This window comes from Anomaloglossus baeobatrachus, chromosome 3 (assembly GCF_048569485.1).
Source record: "Anomaloglossus baeobatrachus isolate aAnoBae1 chromosome 3, aAnoBae1.hap1, whole genome shotgun sequence".
Taxonomy (NCBI): domain Eukaryota; kingdom Metazoa; phylum Chordata; class Amphibia; order Anura; family Aromobatidae; genus Anomaloglossus; species Anomaloglossus baeobatrachus.
The window spans coordinates 481,073,178-481,091,877 of record NC_134355.1 but is presented as its reverse complement, the minus strand read 5'-3'; positions in this window follow the sequence as shown (position 1 = coordinate 481,091,877).

Here is an 18,700-nt window from a genome sequence, read left to right as displayed (position 1 = left end):
GTGCACACTTTTCTTCTGGCTTCCAGTCATAATGACAGCCAAAACAAAGTAGAGTATCCAATGTAGGATGTTTTGTATGAGGCAGTGCATGTATGTGTATACTTTTCTTCTTGTTGAATGTCATGGGATGTGCGACAGTGGCTCTGAACAGTAAGACACAGAAGAGACAAGTTACCAAATAAGTATTAATAAACCAATGCAGTGCAGGATCAATGTATACAATATGTATTAATTGAATTACGGAATTACATGAATTTTCAAGACTGTATTTTGTAAAAAATGAATGCACAGAAGCATATTAGGCACATTTTTGAGATATGTATAGAGATGTGCTGACTAATGGATGAAACAAAAAAAAACAACAAATTGAAAACTAAGCATTTTATTTCTGCTGTAAAACTCCTGGGAAGTTGGCACATTAGATATGATCTGATTCAGTGACTGATTGATCAAGTAAAATATAAACTATCATCCATAGATTAGCCAAAGTGCCTTCAAAGAACACTAGTAACATTTCTTCAATTACATTGTTAAATTAAGTGAAAAAAGCATTTGCACGATATTATTTCATGTATTATGGCTAAGGAATAAATAATGAACTGAAATAAGGATAGACAATACAAGCTTTTGAAAATATGAAATCGACAGTATCAGAATATGGACATAGCTGTGCTAAACAACAACCGAATTCCGTTCTCTTCTGTAGGCAGCCTATGTGCCACTGTATTGTTCTTTGATAATACCACATGTGATGGAAAACACTATTATAATTAAATCATCATCTAAAGGAGGCATACATGGCTAAATTTACTGCAAGCAATGTTACTTAGGAGGCCTCAAGTAGTGATGGGTGGACTCGGACTGTAAAAGTCTGGAACTGTGCTGGTTCAAAAGTACCCATGCACTGACCCCAGGCCTAGAGTTCTAAGTAGCTATCCAGATGCGGCAAATCGGGTAATTTAAAAAAATAAATAAAATAGAAATAAAGAAAAAAAGGGAAAAGCAATCTCGTTATACTTACTAGTTTCACGCATATCTGTAAGACTTGTTCTGGAGTGTTCATACTACTCTCAGAGCCTGTCATTATCCTTCATACATGTGCACTGCTTCCTCTGCCCACCGGCAGTCCCAGCGTCTTGCTTGCAGTCAGAAAGCACCCCCAAGATGTGTGACAGCATGTCTGACTGCTTGCAATCCCACCCTCTGTCTTTGTATGTATATTAATATAAAAATAATTAAAAAAAATTGGCATAGGGTACCCCATATTATGATACCCAGCACAGATAAAGCATACGGCTACAGGCTGCAGCCCCCAGCTGTGTGCTTATGTTAACTGTGAATCAAATTAAGAGGGACCACATTCAGCTTTTTTTATACATTATTTAAATAAATAATTTTAAAAAACGGCGTGTGATTCCCGAATTTTGATACCAAGCCATGATAAAGATGACCGCTAGGGGCTGGTGTTCTCAGTCTGGAGACCCATAGTTATTGGGCCCCCCAGCCTAAAAATAGCAGCCAACAGCTGCTCGGGATTGTCGCATCCATTAGTTGCAACAATCTTGGCACTTTACTGGGCTCATCCTGATTGCCCTGCTGACTTGGCAATGGGGGTAATAATGGGTTAATGACTGCTCATAGCTGCCAATAAGCCCTAGAATAGTAGTGGGAAGTGTCTATGAGACCCCCATTACTATCTGTAAGTGAAAGGAAAAAAACACAAAACACAGATAAAATCCTTAATTTAAAATAAAAATTAAATACAACACTCTATCTCCCCTTTATTTACCCCAAAACCACCCAGTTACGACATAATCCACACAAAGTCCCACAACCATTCTAGCTCTGCTACATATATACTGATGGCACAGTGCGTGGCCACAGAACATGTCCAAACACTGGGATTCAGGCAGAGAATGAGTGAGGCACAGCAATGAGTGGTGACATCACTAGAGTTGAGCGCGGTTCGCGGTTCGAGGTTCTCCAGTTCTAGGCTCGAGTGATTTTGGGGCCTGTTCTAGATCGAACTAGAACTCGAGCTTTTTGCAAAAGCTCGATAGTTCTAGAAACGTTCGAGAACGGTTCTAGCAGCAAAAAAACAGCTAATTCCTAGCTTGGTTTCCGCTGTAATAGTGTAAGTCACTCTGTGAATCACACTATTATGACATTTCAGTGTATAGTGTGCGGGAACAGCGCCTTCAGATCACTGCTGTTTGTATAATGGCGATCGCCATTTTTTTTTTTTTTTCCTTGTCTTCCTTCCCTAAGCGCGCGCGTGTAGTGGGGCGGGCCAGCATGTCAGCCAATCCCAGACACACACACAGCTAAGTGGACTTTTAGCCAGAGAAGCAACGGCATGTGTGATAGGATGTCCATGTCACATGTCCCTGCATTATAAAACCGGACATTTTCCTCCAGGACGCCATTATCTCTTCTGCGTCTTTGGTGTCAGACATCACTGTCGCAGCTCCGTCCTTTGTCCTATCGCCGATACAGCTGTATGCGCTCCATACACAGCGTTAGACAGCTTAGGGAGAGCACTTTCTATCAGTCCTTTTAAGGGCTCAAACCGGTAGGGTCAGAGCCATAGGTGACAGGTCCTGAAAACAGAGACAGCGTCTGTGTAGCCAAGGTCAGGGATTTCGTCGCTGCATTTCACCATTAGGAGGGAATAGAAAGGCAGGCTTCCATTCCTCTACCCAGAGCCCCACAATCCTGGCACTGTACCCTCCTGTCCTCTGCACACTCCAACTCTTTTTAACTAAGCCATTATACTAGCAAACAGTCAGTGTACCTAGTGGCATCCTAAACGTGGCTATTGGACTTTTGTCTAGTCACACTAGTGCAAAGACATTTGCAGCACGTCTGCCTGCATTGCACACTCCAACTCAATATAACTAAGCCATTATACTAGCAAACACTCAGTGTACCTAGTGGCATCCTAAACGTGGCTATTGGACTTTTGTCTAGTCACACTAGTGCAAAGACATTTGCAGCACGTCTGCCTGCATTGCACACTTCAACTCTTTTTAACTAAGCCATTATACTAGCAGTCAGTGTACCTAGTGGCATCTTAAACGTGGCTATTGTACTTTTGTCTATTCACACTATTGTCTGCCTGCATTGCACACTCCAACTCTTTTTAACTAAGCCATTATACTAGCAAACAGTCAGTGTACCTAGTGGCATCCTAAACGTGGCTATTGTACTTTTGTGTATTCACACTATTGTAAAGATATTTGCAGCATGTCTGCCTGCATTGCACACTTCAACTCTTTTTAACTAAGCCATTATACTAGCAAACAGTCAGTGTACCTAGTGGCATCCTAAACGTGGCTATTGTACTTTTGTGTATTCACACTATTGTAAAGATATTTGCAGCATGTCTGCCTGCATTGCACACTCCAACTCTTTTTAACTAAGCCATTATACTAGCAAACAGTCAGTGTACCTAGTGGCATCCTAAACGTGGCTATTGTACTTTTGTCTATTCACACTATTGTAAAGATATTTGCAGCACGTCTGCCTGCATTGCACACTCCAACTCTTTTTAACTAAGCCATTATACTAGCAAACAGTCAGTGTACCTAGTGGCATCCTAAACGTGGCTATTGTACTTTTGTCTATTCACACTATTGGAAAGATATTTGCAGCATGTCTGCCTGCATTGCACACTCCAACTCTTTTTAACTAAGCCATTATACTAGCAAACAGTCAGTGTACCTAGTGGCATCCTAAACGTGGCTATTGTACTTTTGTCTATTCCCACTATTGTAAAGATATTTGCAGCATGTCTGCCTGCATTGCACACTCCAACTCTTTTTAACTAAGCCATTATACTAGCAAACAGTCAGTGTACCTAGTGGCATCCTAAACGTGGCTATTGTACTTTTGTCTATTCACACTATTGTAAAGATATTTGCTGCACCTCTGCCTGCATTGCACACTCCAACTCTTTTTAACTAAGCCATTATACTAGCAAACAGTCAGTGTACCTAGTGGCATCCTAAACGTGGCTATTGTACTTTTGTCTATTCCCACTATTGTAAAGATATTTGCAGCATGTCTGCCTGCATTGCACACTCCAACTCTTTTTAACTAAGCCATTATACTAGCAAACAGTCAGTGTACCTAGTGGCATCCTAAACGTGGCTATTGTACTTTTGTCTATTCACACTATTGTAAAGATATTTGCAGCATGTCTGCCTGCATTGCACACTCCAACTCTTTTTAACTAAGCCATTATACTAGCAAACAGTCAGTGTACCTAGTGGCATCCTAAATGTGGCTATTGTACTTTTGTCTATTCACACTATTGTAAAGATATTTGCTGCACCTCTGCCTGCATTGCACACTCCAACTCTTTTTAACTAAGCCATTATACTAGCAAACAGTCAGTGTACCTAGTGGCATCCTAAACGTGGCTATTGTACTTTTGTCTATTCACACTATTGGAAAGATATTTGCTGCACCTCTGCCTGCATTGCACAGTCCAACTCTTTTTAACTAAGCCATTATACTAGCAAACAGTCAGTGTACCTAGTGGCATCCTAAACGTGGCTATTGTACTTTTGTCTATTCACACTATTGTAAAGATATTTGCAGCATGTCTGCCTGCATTGCACACTCCAACTCTTTTTAACTAAGCCATTATACTAGCAAACAGTCAGTGTACCTAGTGGCATACAAGAAGTGGCTGTTGTACTCCATTAGTGCCCCACTGGTGCAAATCTATGTGCAGCACCTGTGCAGGACACCCTCCTGCTCTGTTTTTAATAAGCTATAATGATAGCAAAAAATACTGCCATTTAGTGGCATCATAGAACTGGCTGTTGTATTCCATTAGTGCCCCACTGGTGCCAAGCTATTTATAGCACCTCTACATGACACCCTCATGCACATTTTGCTATGCTAATGTTATAGCAAACTCATGGAATTCATTGCTGCATTTGATAATTCGGAGGGATAGAAAGTCATGCTTCCTTTAGCTTTTCCTTCTGTTCATAGACAGCATCTCCAAGAGCAATTTCCCCTCCACGTCTAAGTGTGGAGAGGCAGCTAGTGTGCATGCGTGTGCCGATTTACGCCAGCTGCAGCCTAATTACAGTGTTTCGCCTAGTGAGTTTGCTCAGCCTGACTGTGCTATTCCTGACGCTAAGTCTTCATTTCGGGATACAGCGCATGCTCCCACACTAAGTGTGAAAAGCCTCTTTGCACAGGTGCTTGCATTCCGTGCCGGGTCTAAGTCCTGTTTTGTGCCTAGACACCATGCTAAAGCTGATAGTCTTTTTTCAGAGACTGTATTTCATGCTACTGAGCATGCTCAGGCACTTACTGCATCAGAGACTAGGTCCGGTAATGAACTCTTTGGCCCTGCCCCTGATGTGGGGGTCCCATATAGACCACAGGGCATCAGGTGTCCTCCCAAATGGCTTGCAGAGGCCCACCCCTATGACTTGTCACCGCATTATTGATGGTCAGACGATGACTGGTGAGGTGTTTGGGTCATGGCAGCCATGAGGTCATCATTGAAGTTGCGGTTCCAAATAGGACGCTAGTTATGCCACTCATGACGTGTCACTCTACTTTTGTCTCCAGGATGTGCATTGTGGTTCACCCTGGTTTGGGGCGGACCCAGGTTATAAAAGGGGCTGGAGCCAACAAGGAGGTGCGCAGTCTTCTATTATGCTCCGAAAGAGCACACCTCCATGTGTTGAACCCATTGCGGCTTTAGGCCAGAGGTAGGCAAGGATAGGGTGTCGATGCAGGCCACCACCACAGTTAATAACGCAGAACGGTTAAGACCAGCTCCTGTCCTACCAGTCCTGCTTGTGCAGCCCAGTGGCATTAACAGGCCTGCTGCTGATGCGCCTGCTGTCCACAGGTGTGCCCCTACGCACACGGTCAGCGTACTCAATGGCCCCTGTGTTGTTAACAGGGAGTTCCTGGGCTGGGTGGGCATGTGGACCCTGTGACGCTAACAGGGCTCACAGTCTCCAGATCCGAATGGCGTCTAACTCGGTTCAGGCTACTATTAGTTTCATAGCCACACAGCTCTGTATCCTCCACCAAACCTTCCAGTTGCCAACCTCTCCTTTTCCAACTGGGAGCACGGTGGACACTGACTGCTGATGGGGATATATACCTTTCTCTTTCTTTTCTTATTAATTTTCGTTATATAGCGGTAAAATAGTATATACCACTTTATCCAAATCTGCCAGTCCCACTGTAACAGATGGTGTTTCTTCAGCAAATGTTACTGTTGCTTAACCACCAAATCCACGGACCAAAACTTTTTTCCCCTTTCCAACACACCTGTTCCCCTTTCCACCAGCATCTTTCCTTTTTCAACTTATTTTGGTATATGACCAAAAGTGCAACTCTGCAGGGACACCGTACTCAACGCCATCTCAGCACAGCAGCCAGCCCTCGGTCCCTCAGATGTGGACAAGTAAAAGACCATTTCCTCCTATCCATGACAAAGCGTTGAGATTCACTCTGTGCAGCACTGGTGTTTAGTGGAAAAGTAGATCTAAGATTGCGTACCACATTCTGCAGATACTCCTGTATACGTGCGTCCATTTCTATGGCAGGAATTATTTTGCCAAATTTTGTCTTGTACCGGGGATCTAACAGTGTGGCAACCCAGTATTCTGGATTACTTTGAATTCGTACAATCCGATGGTCATGTTGTAGGTAGTGCAGCAAGAAGCCGCTCATGTGTCTTGTGCATCCAGGAGGACCAAGTCCTTGGTGTGTTGGTGGCAGAGAGGTGAGAATCGTGCCTCTTTCCTCTGCCCTCTCCCCACAACCTCGCAAAACCGAAATGTGAGCAAGCTCTCACTCATCTGCTGAGTCTTCCATGCCCATCGCCAGTTCGTCCTCCATTTCTTCATGGGTTCCTGCACCTTCCTCAACACTTTTTGCTGATACTATGCGCCCTTGTTAATCCCTCTCCCTCACCATGACTGCCGCATAGGTGCCGCTGACCATCTGGACCTCGTAGATCTTGTTATCCCTTCCGCATATGACTCCTCCTGTACTTAATCCCCTTCCTCTTGTCCCAACACCTGACTCCGAATAATAATTACAGTGTGCTCCATCATGTAGATGACCAGAATTGTCACGCTGAGAATGACATTGCCAGTGCTAAACATCTTCGTCGACATTTGTAAACTGTGTAGCAGGGTGCATAGGTCCTTGATCTGACACCACTCCAGCAGCGTGATCTGCACCCCCTCTGGATCAAGTTATCCCAGGCTATATGTCATAACGTATTGCAGCAGGGTTCGGCGGTGCTGCCACAAACGCTGCAACATGTGCAGATTCAAATTCCTGCGTGTGGGCACATCGCATTTCAGGCGTTTAACCACCAGACCTAAAGACTTCTGTAGCGACGAAAGTTGTTGAGCTGCTGTGTGCGCACGATGGAAGTGAGCACATAGTGAGCGTGCACGCTGCACAAGGCCATGTAGGCCGTGATGGTGTTTTAAAGATTGCTGGAGAATTAGGTTCAACACATGAGCCATACAAGGCACGTGTGTCACATTGCCCTGACGATGTCCCGCAGCCAGGTTTGCATCATTGCCGCACACGGCTGTTAAGTCACCAAGGAGTCCACTCCGTCAATTTGTACTCCGGTCGCCAGGTGACAACGTGTTCCTTTCATGAATAGTGCTGATAATGGGAGAGGAGTCGATGCCAGCGGCGCAGGTGGACGCAGGTTATGCTCACCCACTGGGCTGCATTACCTTGACAGATGCAGAATCTCTGGCTGAATGTAGCTGGTGGGTGTCTCACAGATGAAATAACATCATTCAGCTACAACCAATGGGAAGACACCACACCCTTTTTTATGCCCATCCTGTCTGCAGACCACTGCCAGACATAGCTATGACCTCTGGTTACTTTTACCCCCAGTTCAGTTTTATGATTTTGTGTGCTTGTTACCTGACTACTTTTCCTGCTTGCTGTTTATGTACCTTGTTGGCCGATCCGCATTTCACCTCTGCTTGTTTTCTGATTAAGTCCTGGCCGTCCCATTCTGTTCCTGTTCCTCAATTAATGTTTTGACCCTGCCTGACTACTATTCTCTGGAACTGCAGCCTTCCACAGGTATTAATCACCTTGGGCCATGTGCAATTCCTAATCCCTGTATAGGGGTTAAAGGGTTTCAGGGTTCTAGGGGTCCTGCTTGGTGAGTGGCTTCCCTCTAGCCTATCATTAACAGCCCATCTGAGTGTGTGGATCAAGGAAGGCGTTACACCGTGCTCTCTGCAGAAGGCCATGTGGGCCAGGATAGTGCTTTAAAAATTGCTGGACAACCAGGTTCAACACGTGAACCACACAAGGCACGTGTGTCACATTGTCACAGCGAAGGGCCGCACCCATGTTTGCATCATTGTCGCACCCGGCCTTCCCTGGCTGCTGGTTGAGTGGAGACAACCATTGATGAAACTCGGTATCCAGAGCTAACCGTCCACAACTTCTCAGCGGTGTGACTCACATTTCCCATACATTTCAAAGTAAAACTTTGACCGCCTGATGGCATTGAGCTCTGCTGCCAGCATAGTAAGGAGGTGTGTGGTAGTCCTTGTGCGCAGTTACAAGGAAGGGTGGTCTGACCACACAGGGTTTGCGCCAAGGTGGAGGACCCACACGAGGTTGAAGAGGCAGAAGCAGTGTATTAACTTCTACATACAGAAGAAGGATTGAAACAACTCGTGGGGACGGCAAGACTTGTACAGCAGACCCTTCTCCATCTCTCCCCACAGTAACCCATTGCCCAGTCAGCGACATGTAACGCGACTGTCCATGCTTACTGGGCCAATTATCTGTGGTGAAAAGCACCCTGTCACACAGAGTTTCTCAAGGAATCAGTGATGTTTAGTGCGACATGCTGGTGTAGCGCGTGCACGCCTTTGTTGGAGAAGGAGTGGCGCCTGGGCATCGGCTCTTGGGGCACTGCGATGGGCATAAGGTCTCGAAAATCCTCGGTTAAAAAGGTTGGAAAGGCAGAATTTTGGTAGCCAACAGTTTCCAGATGCTAAAAGTCAACCTCTAAGCCATGTCATGCCCTTCTAAAAGCATGTAAAACACAGCGCGGGGACTCCAACCACAGTCTCCCTTGTTTCCACTAACTGGGCCACACACACCCCACTTGCCTGGGATCGGTTGAGCCCCCTTTTGAAAAAGAAAAAGATGCTTTACATGAAGCACTCTCAAAAATACGCGTGCCTTTCCCGTCCCCTGGCTGACCCAGGGGAAGAAAAGTCTTCTGAGAGCCATGACTTGTTCATCTTGGTTCTTTTAGAAACACAGCGCGGGGACTCCAACCACAGTCTCCCTCGTTTCCACTAACTGGGCCACACACACCCCACTTGCCTGGCATCGGTTGAGCCCCCTTTTGAAAAAGAAAAAGATGCTTTGCATGAAGCACTCTCAAAAATACGCGTGCCTTTCCCGTCCCCTGGCTGACCCAGGGGAAGAAAAGTCCTCTGAGAGCCATGACTTGTTCATCTTGGTTCTTTTAGAAACACAGCGCGGGGACTCCAACCACAGTCTCCCTCGTTTCCACTAACTGGGCCACACACACCCCCCTTGCCTGGCATCGGTTGAGCCCCCTTTTAAAAAAGAAAAAGATGCTTTGCATGAAGCACTCTCAAAAATACGCGTGCCTTTCCTGTCCCCTGGCTGACCCAGGGGAAGAAAAGTCCTCTGAGAGCCATGACTTGTTCATCTTGGTTCTTTTAGAAACACAGCGAGGGGACTCCAACCACAGTCTCCCTCGTTTCCACTAACTGGGCCACACTTACCCCACTTGCCTGGCATCGGTTGAGCCCCCTTTTGAAAAAGAAAAGATGCTTTGCATGAAGCACTCTCAAAAATACGCGTGCCTCTCCCGTCCCCTGGCTGACCCAGGGGAAGAAAAGTCCTCTGAGAGCCATGACTTGTTCATCTTGGTTCTTTTATAAACACAGCGCGGGGACTCCAACCACAGTCTCCCTTGTTTCCACTAACTGGGCCACACACACCCCACTTGCCTGGGATCGGTTGAGCCCCCTTTTGAAAAAGAAAAAGATGCTTTGCATGAAGCACTCTCAAAAATACGCGTGCCTTTCCCGTCCCCTGGCTGACCCAGGGGAAGAAAAGTCCTCTGAGAGCCATGACTTGTTCATCTTGGTTCTTTTTTCAAAAGCGAGGGGACTCCAACCACAGTCTCCCTCGTTTCCACTAACTGGGCCACACACACCCCACTTGACTGGCATCAGTTGACCCCCATATTCAAGCTTACAAAGATGCTTTGCATGAAGCACTCTCAAAAATACGTGTGCCTTTCGCCTCCCCTGGATGACCCAGGGGAAGAAAAGTCCTCTGAGAGCAATGACTTGTTCATCTTGGTTCTTTTAGAAACACAGCGCGGGGACTCCAACCACAGTCTCCCTCGTTTCCACTAACTGGGCCACACACACCCCACTTGACTGGCATCGGTTGAGCCCCCTTTTGAAAAAGAAAAAGATGCTTTGCATGAAGCACTCTCAAAAATACGCGTGCCTTTCCCGTCCCCTGGCTGACCCAGGGGAAGAAAAGTCCTCTGAGAGCCATGACTTGTTCATCTTGGTTCTTTTAGAAACACAGCGAGGGGACTCCAACCACAGTCTCCTTCGTTGCCACTAACTGGGCCACACACACCCCACTTGACTGGCATCGGTTGAGCCCCCTTTTGAAAAAGGAAAAGATGCTTTGCATGAAGCACTCTCAAAAATACGCGTGCCTTTCCCGTCCCCTGGCTGACCCAGGGGAAGAAAAGTCTTCTGAGAGCCATGACTTGTTCATCTTGGTTCTTTTAGAAACACAGCGAGGGGACTCAAACCACAGTCTCCCTCGTTTCCACTAACTGGGCCACACACACCCCACTTGACTGGCATCGGTTGAGCCCCCTTTTGAAAAAGAAAAAGATGCTTTGCATGAAGCACTCTCAAAAATACGCGTGCCTTTCCCGTCCCCTGGCTGATCCAGGGAAAGAAAAGTCCTCTGAGAGCCATGACTTGTTCATCTTGGTTCTTTTAGAAACACAGCGAGGGGACTCCAACCACAGTCTCCCTCGTTTCCACTAACTGGGCCACACACACCCCACTTGACTGGCATCGGTTGAGCCCCCTTTTGAAAAAGAAAAAGATGCTTTGCATGAAGCACTCTCAAAAATACGCGTGCCTTTCCCGTCTCCTGGCTGACCCAGGGGAAGAAAAGTCCTCTGAGAGCCATGACTTGTTCATCTTAGTTCTTTTAGAAACACAGCGAGGGGACTCCAACCACAGTCTCCCTCGTTTCCACTAACTGGGCCACACACACCCCACTTGACTGGCATCGGTTGAGCCCCCTTTTGAAAAAGAAAAAGATGCTTTGCATGAAGCACTCTCAAAAATACGCGTGCCTTTCCCGTCCTCTGGCTGACCCAGGGGAAGAAAAGTCCTCTGAGAGCCATGACTTGTTCATCTTGGTTCTTTTCGGAAACACAGCGAGAGGACTCCAACCACAGTCTCCCTCGTTGCCACTAATTGAGCCACACACACCCCACTTGACTGGCATCAGTTGACCCCCCCTTTTGAAAAAGAAAAAGATGCTTGGCATGAAGCACTCTCAAAAATACGCGTGCCTTTCCCGTCCCCTGGCTGATCCAGGGGAAGAAAAGTCCTCTGAGAGCCATGACTTGTTCATCTTGGTTCTTTTCGGAAACACAGCGAGGGGACTTCAACCACAGTCTCCCTCGTTTCCACTAACTGGGCCACACACACCCCACTTGACTGACATCAGTTTACCCCCATTTTCAAGCTTACAAAGATGCTTTGCATGAAGCCCTCTCAAAAATACGCGTGCCTTTCCCGTCCCCTGGATTACCCAGGGGAAGACAAGTCTTCTGAGAGCCATGATTTGTTCATTTTGGTTCTTTTAGAAACACAGCGAGGGGACTCCAACCACAGTCTCCCTCATTGCCACTAATTGGGCCCCACACACCCCACTTGACTAGCATCAGTTGACCCCCCTTTTGAAAAAGAAAAAGATGCTTTGCATGAAGCACTCTCAAAAATGCGCTTGCCTTTCCCGTCCCCTGGCTGACCCAGGGGAAGAAAAGTCCTCTGAGAGCCATGTCCACATTGTCAGTGGACAGACACGTGTGCTTATCTGCCAGCAGACCCCCAGCAGCACTGAAGACAGGTTCCGAGAGAACGCTGGCTGCAGGACACGACAAGATCCCCAAGGCGTACGTGGCGAGCTCAGGCAATTTATCAAGATTGGAAGCCTAAAATGAGCAGGGCTCAAGTTGCACAATAATGGAATCGATGTTTCCTTGCATATACTCATATATCTGTGTGTCCTCCTCTTTTTCCTTGTCCAGCTGTTTTGTTTTCGCATGAGTATATGTCCTTGTCACTTTCCCATGTGTTTGTGTTGTGTTGTGAGTTGTTTTTCACCTTTTGGACACCTTTGAGGGTGTTTTCTAGGTGTTTTTATGTGTTTGTGATTGCCTGCCATTGTTTCCTATGCAGTTCGAGTTCGGTTCGTCGAACGTTCGACGAGCCGAACTCGAACGGGACCTCCGTTTGGCGAACCGACCTCGAGCCGAACCGGGACCGGTTCGCTCATCTCTAGACATCACCCAGTTTATTTGCGGTCACAGCTGGAGGTTCCCATGGTCCTCCATGTTTGACTGCAGGTAACCTTACCTCAGGTGAGGTCACTGAATTCACAGACCTGCATCTCCTAGCAGAAAAATTTGGGGGGTTTTGCCAAGAGATGCAGATTTGCTGCTGAAATTTATACACCATATTCCTGCACCAAATCTGCCTCTTATGGCAAAAATATTGCATCAAAATATAATAGGGTTTTGATGGGGTAATAATGCAATTTTTTGCCAGGAGATACAGATTTGGTGCAGGAGTATGGTGTAAAAATTTCAGCCCCAAATCTGTATCTCTTAGCAAAAAAAATGCACAAAATCTGTTTCGGCGAGGTTTTCTGCCAGGAGCTGGAAATTTGGTGCTTAAAATGTCTGCAGCAGATCCCAAAATTGTTAAAAATTCTTTAATTAATAATTTGGTAAAGTTAACACAATTATATGGAGCAAAGCTACATCCATCCAGTTGGATTCTGTCCGGGAGTATGCATATTACACGTCACCGCCATTCCCGGGTCTCACACTGGAGAATCCTCACAACAAACAGTGCATGCGATGTAAAGACTCAAAAGTCTGCAGTAACTTAGAGAACCTGCAGACTGTCATTTAGACCGTAAAACCCCTATTAGGCTGGTGATAGCCTATCTAAAAAATAATGTAATTGTACAGTAGCCTCCTACATATAACTATTACATATTTTAATTTAAGGGAACCAATCATCATAATTTTCAGATATAAGCTAAAGCCAGTGCTATACTGGCACTATCAGGCTGAGTCTCTACATACCTGTAGTGGTCAGCTCGGATGTTTAGGCTTTCAAATCCAAGAAAGTAAAGTTTAAAAAAATCGGCAGCTGCTTGAGTGACAGTTGCAGTGGAGCAGATAATATATTCATAGTTATCCCCTCCCTCTGTTAGAATTAGCATAAGTATTATACAAACAATTTACTTTGTTGCAGGACCTGTGTGAGGCCATACCCATGTGACCTGGTATCCAGCTTTGTTGGCTGAGGCCCCGCCCCTTCTGGTCACATGGGTATGACCTCACACAGGTCCTGCAACAGACAAAGTGAATCGCTTGTATAATATTTATGCTAATTCTAACAGGGGGAGGGGATAACTATGAATATATTATCTGCTCGATTGTAATTGCCACTCAACAAGCAGCTAATTTTATAAACTTTACTTTTTTGGATTTTACAACCTAAGCATCTGAGCTGACCACGAAAGGTATGTATAGAATCAGCCTGATAGTGCCAGTATAGCAATATCAATTGAAAGCCAATAAGACATCAATTGGATAGCACTCCCTACTTTCCTCAAGGACTTTTATATGCAGTAAAGAAGTCAGAAAATGAACGTTCATTGAACACTGTCGTGGATGCTTTCCCTTGTCACACAAGAGCTATGAAGGGGGAAACCATCTTGTAATATAAAGCAATAATGCACGTCTTGACGCCCTTAATTTGGCGTGCAGTTTACTGATCAAACTGTAGAATGAAACCATAGATTGCTTCCTATTTGTAACATAGTTTGCAATAGTTTTCTAAACATAGTCCAAATTAAACTTTAGATCCTATATGAATAAGCTGCAATATGTATTTGTATTTGTAATCATACAAATGATTATATTTTTAAAAAAATATTAACAAAATTTAGTGTGAAGTATAATATTATAGATGACAAATAGAAGATGTAAAACACTGTAAGGCATAGAGGGCAGAGCAGTAGACAAATAATGTTTATATCATTGCACATTTTTATACGTGTCACTCCAAGAGATGAAAAATGAAGAGAAAAAGCAAAATCATTGTTATCAGTAAATAAAAGAATGGCTCTATTTGCATAAATAAACAGTTTGCATTTACACTGGGCAGATCGCTCACGTCATGTTTGAAAAGATGAATAGCTCATTTCAACCCCTGAGACTCTTCTGCAGACACTGGAAAAAGTTCTGACAAGGATCTTTGGAATGAAACTCTTTGAAAACAATAAGAAAGATACAAAGAAAACAGAAGAAAGGAACGGCATGAAGGCTGTGGGAGTTCAAGCTTAGAGTAGAAAAAAGGAAAGGTTCATGATCAAATTGTGCCCTTGGTAAAGATGCCACATATAAATAGCTCGTGTTGTAAGAAAACTGCAAATTACTGCTATTTTTTTTTCTTTTGGGATGGTTAGATAATATTTAATTTTATCACTAAAATAGATGAATCATTTAAATACTCTTAAAAGCAAAATAAATGCTTGGATTGAAGAGCAGCAAATGTTCTGCAATGTTACATTTAATGCCATCGATGGCTGTCATAGGCTGACTGGCTGTCATGTTTGTTCAATCACTTAGTACATTTATGACTTGTTAGCACTCAGCAATAGTCATCGCTTAATTGATACAAATTACTGCACATCTATACAAGCACTACAGTGAAATATAGGTAATAAAGGACAGGTTCTCTTGACATTAGATCTGCATTAAGCCTCCATTATTAATGCGTTGAATATACTATATGAAGGTTTCAATGCAAAATAAGCTACCGTCTCTCCCCCAGAGAGAGATCATTCGGGATCTGGCGAGGCACATAGTTGAGTCGCAAGGTTTAGGGAGCATCCAATGTTGGGGTAACCTCTTTAACATTGGCCTTTTGTTTTTTACTGGTGCCATACATGTAAGCACTGATCGCAGTGTGCTGACATATGATACATCAACATTTTATATATTAAGCCATTGCATGAAAAAAAAAACTGCAGCTGCACAATTCTTCATTAGCTGATACAGGGTCAGAGTAGTTAACCAAAATGTCAAAGGATCCTTAGAAGTGGTCTTGTTCTAAAAAAATAATGTCTTAAGTTCTACATTTAGACTTTGGAGTCAATTTGTGACTAGGGTTTATTTTTGGACCTTGATTCACAAAAAAACATCTAGACCTTATTGGGGTGCATACACAATTCTCATCACCGCCAACATTTTCTGCCAGGGGACAAACAGAAGGCCTCCAGACATATTTGGCCCACCTTAGCCTAATATGAATAAGTGCCTTTAGGATAATACACCTGTTTATACAGTATGTAGCCAAATATGGATAGCATGACTCCCATAGCAGTATTCTGGCCAAAGTTGCAAACGTAAGCTTTATTTTTTTCTGGACAACTTATGAAAAAGATCACTAACAATAATTTTTAGGGACACATTACAAAGCCTTAATATATAATTATTATTATAAAAAGTGATACATGTCTCTGACCCATAATTGTGATATGAAGACATCAGTGGGATACACTGTAATCTGTAAAATGGGGATAATTACAGTCAAAATAATCTGTATAATATTCTTTAGCTTCCTAAAAATCAAGGGCACTTTAATTTTTTTTTGGACAGGGCAAAAAAGTGCCCTATTTTTATGTGTTTTTTTGAAATTTTAGAAGAGTTGGCAACCCAGGTCAGGGAATTTAATTTTTTTTTTTCCTTCTTTTTTGTAAAAAAAAAAAATCAGTGTTGGCAGCAAAAATAGTAATGTACAAGTTTAGACTGTGGTATTGTGAGAAGGTTGATTGGTGTAAATGTAAAATTACATTTTTTATTTTTTTTTCAGTAGCAAATATTTTTTACCCTTCTTCTAAAGGGATTGTCTGGGACTGAGACATTGATGACCTATTTCTTGATCATTAATATAAGATTGTTATGGGTGTCGGTTGTCATCTGACACCTAGTGCCAGACATTTCATTGACTGCTGGGTCCCTCTAATATGTGTCCATCACATGAACAGCGGCATGGAGCCATATATTGCAGCATATATACATGCAGCCATATATTGCATCAGACTCAATCATCTCTCCATGTAGTCTCCAGCTGGCACTTCAAGCAATGTTTTCTCTTAAACACTAGCATTACAGAGAAAAATATACTTGGCTACCCTTGTGCAGCCTGATTCATACTGCTATTGGTTTGGTCAGCATGAAATGATTGACAGGTTTGCTTTAGGTATTTCAGCTCAACTCACATAGAGTTTAATTAGACCTCTGCTGTAATGCTTAAGAAAGGATACTACACTATGCATAAATCATTGATGTTCTGGTTACAAATACTGTGTACTTCCAGCAGCTGTGACACTGGTCATTATAAGGGTACTGTGGATTGAACCACCACTAATATGATACAGACCAAGACTGCGCCCTTAAATATAAAAAAAAATCAACACAAATAGTTTCCATTAGTATGAACACATAGCTATCACTACATGGACAGAATTTAGTATGTGTTCTATGGAGAGTTTGTAATCTGTGCACTTTGATGAAGTTTTTGAATCCAAAGTATATACTGTCTACATATGAAAAAAAAATTACCTTCTCACCCCCTGTGGGTGGTTATTTGTCCTTCCTCATTCTCGGGTCCTCTACCAGAGGCCTGGGAGTTTGAGGGTTCTGCGCAGGATCTTAGTTGTTCCCAGCACTGCGTTTTTCTGGACAGAGAGCTCAGATGTTGCTCCTGGAATCTGTTGCAGCCATTTTTCCAACTTAGGGGTCACTGCTCCAAGTGGTCCTATCACCACTGGAATCACTGTTACTTTCACCTTCCACATCTTCTCCAGTTGTTCTTTAAGGCCCTGGTATTTCTCCAGCTTCTCATATTCCTTCTTTCTGATGTTACTGTCATTAGGCACTGCCACATCTATTATCATTGCTGTCTTCTGACCCTTGTCTACTATCACGATATCTGGTTGGTTAGCTACCACTTGCTTATCTGTCTGGATCTTGAAGTCCCACAGGATTTTAGCCCTTTCATTCTCCACCACTTTTTCTGGGGTCTCCCACCTGGACGTAAGGGGACTTAGCCCATACACTGTACAGATATTCCTGTATATAATTCCCGCTACTTGGTTGTGGCGTTCGGTGTACGCTGTTCCTGCTTGCATTTTGCATCCTGCCACTATATGTTGGATTGTTTCCGTGGTTTCTTTACATAGTCTACACCTTGGGTCTTGTCTTGTGTGGTAGATCCCTGCTTCTATGGATCTGGTACTTAGCGCCTGCTCTTGTGCTGCTATGATTAGTGCCTCTGTGCTGTCCTGGAGTCCAGCTTTCTCCAGCCATTGGTAGGATTTCTTCATGTCAGCCACCTCCATTATCTGTCTATGGTACATCCCATGCAGCGGCTAGTCTTGCTATGGCACTTCATGTTCTTGTTCTTCCTTCTCGGACTGTTGTTGTTGCTGTCTTAGGCTCACCTTCAGCATTTCATCTTTTGGTGCCATTTTTCTGATGTATTCCTGGATACTTCTTGTTTCATCCATGATGGTGGCTTGGACACCTATCAAGCCTCGACCACCCTCCTTTCTGTTGTATGATGTCCTTTTCTGCTGATGTATATATATAATAAAAGGTTCCTTGTTCTTTTCTATCCATCTATGAGCTTAATGGGAGCCTGCCACCAGGTTTTCCTCATATAAAGTACGACCAGAACCTATAAGCCCCCTGGTCATAGCATTCTAGAATAGCTTTTATTATACTCACCTGCAAGGCGGTCCAGTCATATGGGTGTCTCTGGTCTTGATTTGGCGCCTCCTATCTTTTTGCAATTGTCATCCTCCTTCTATGCTTCATGTGGATGACGCCTTCTATGTCATCCACACAGTGTCCTCTATTGCGCTACTCCTGAGGGCATAGGGAAGTACACTTTGTAGAAGCATGATGGAGGACACTGTGTCGAAGATATAGGATGCATCAGCAATTATGAAACAGCGAAGGAAGACAGCGATCGCAGGCAGGATGAGGTGGCTTAGCAAGACCAGATATGCAATATGCCATAGGTGAGTATGAAAAAAAGGTATTTTTCGGGCTTTGCAATGTAGATTGGGGACACATACAGACAGTATTCTACAATGCTGTGACAGAGGGCTTCCAGGTGCTGACCTGACCTGGTAACAGGTTTACAAATTACATCAGGAACTGGGTGTGTAAACCCACCATTATAGCCAAATTTGTGAAGAGATACATTTTTAGTTAGATAAGTAAATCTCTTTTAGAAACAGT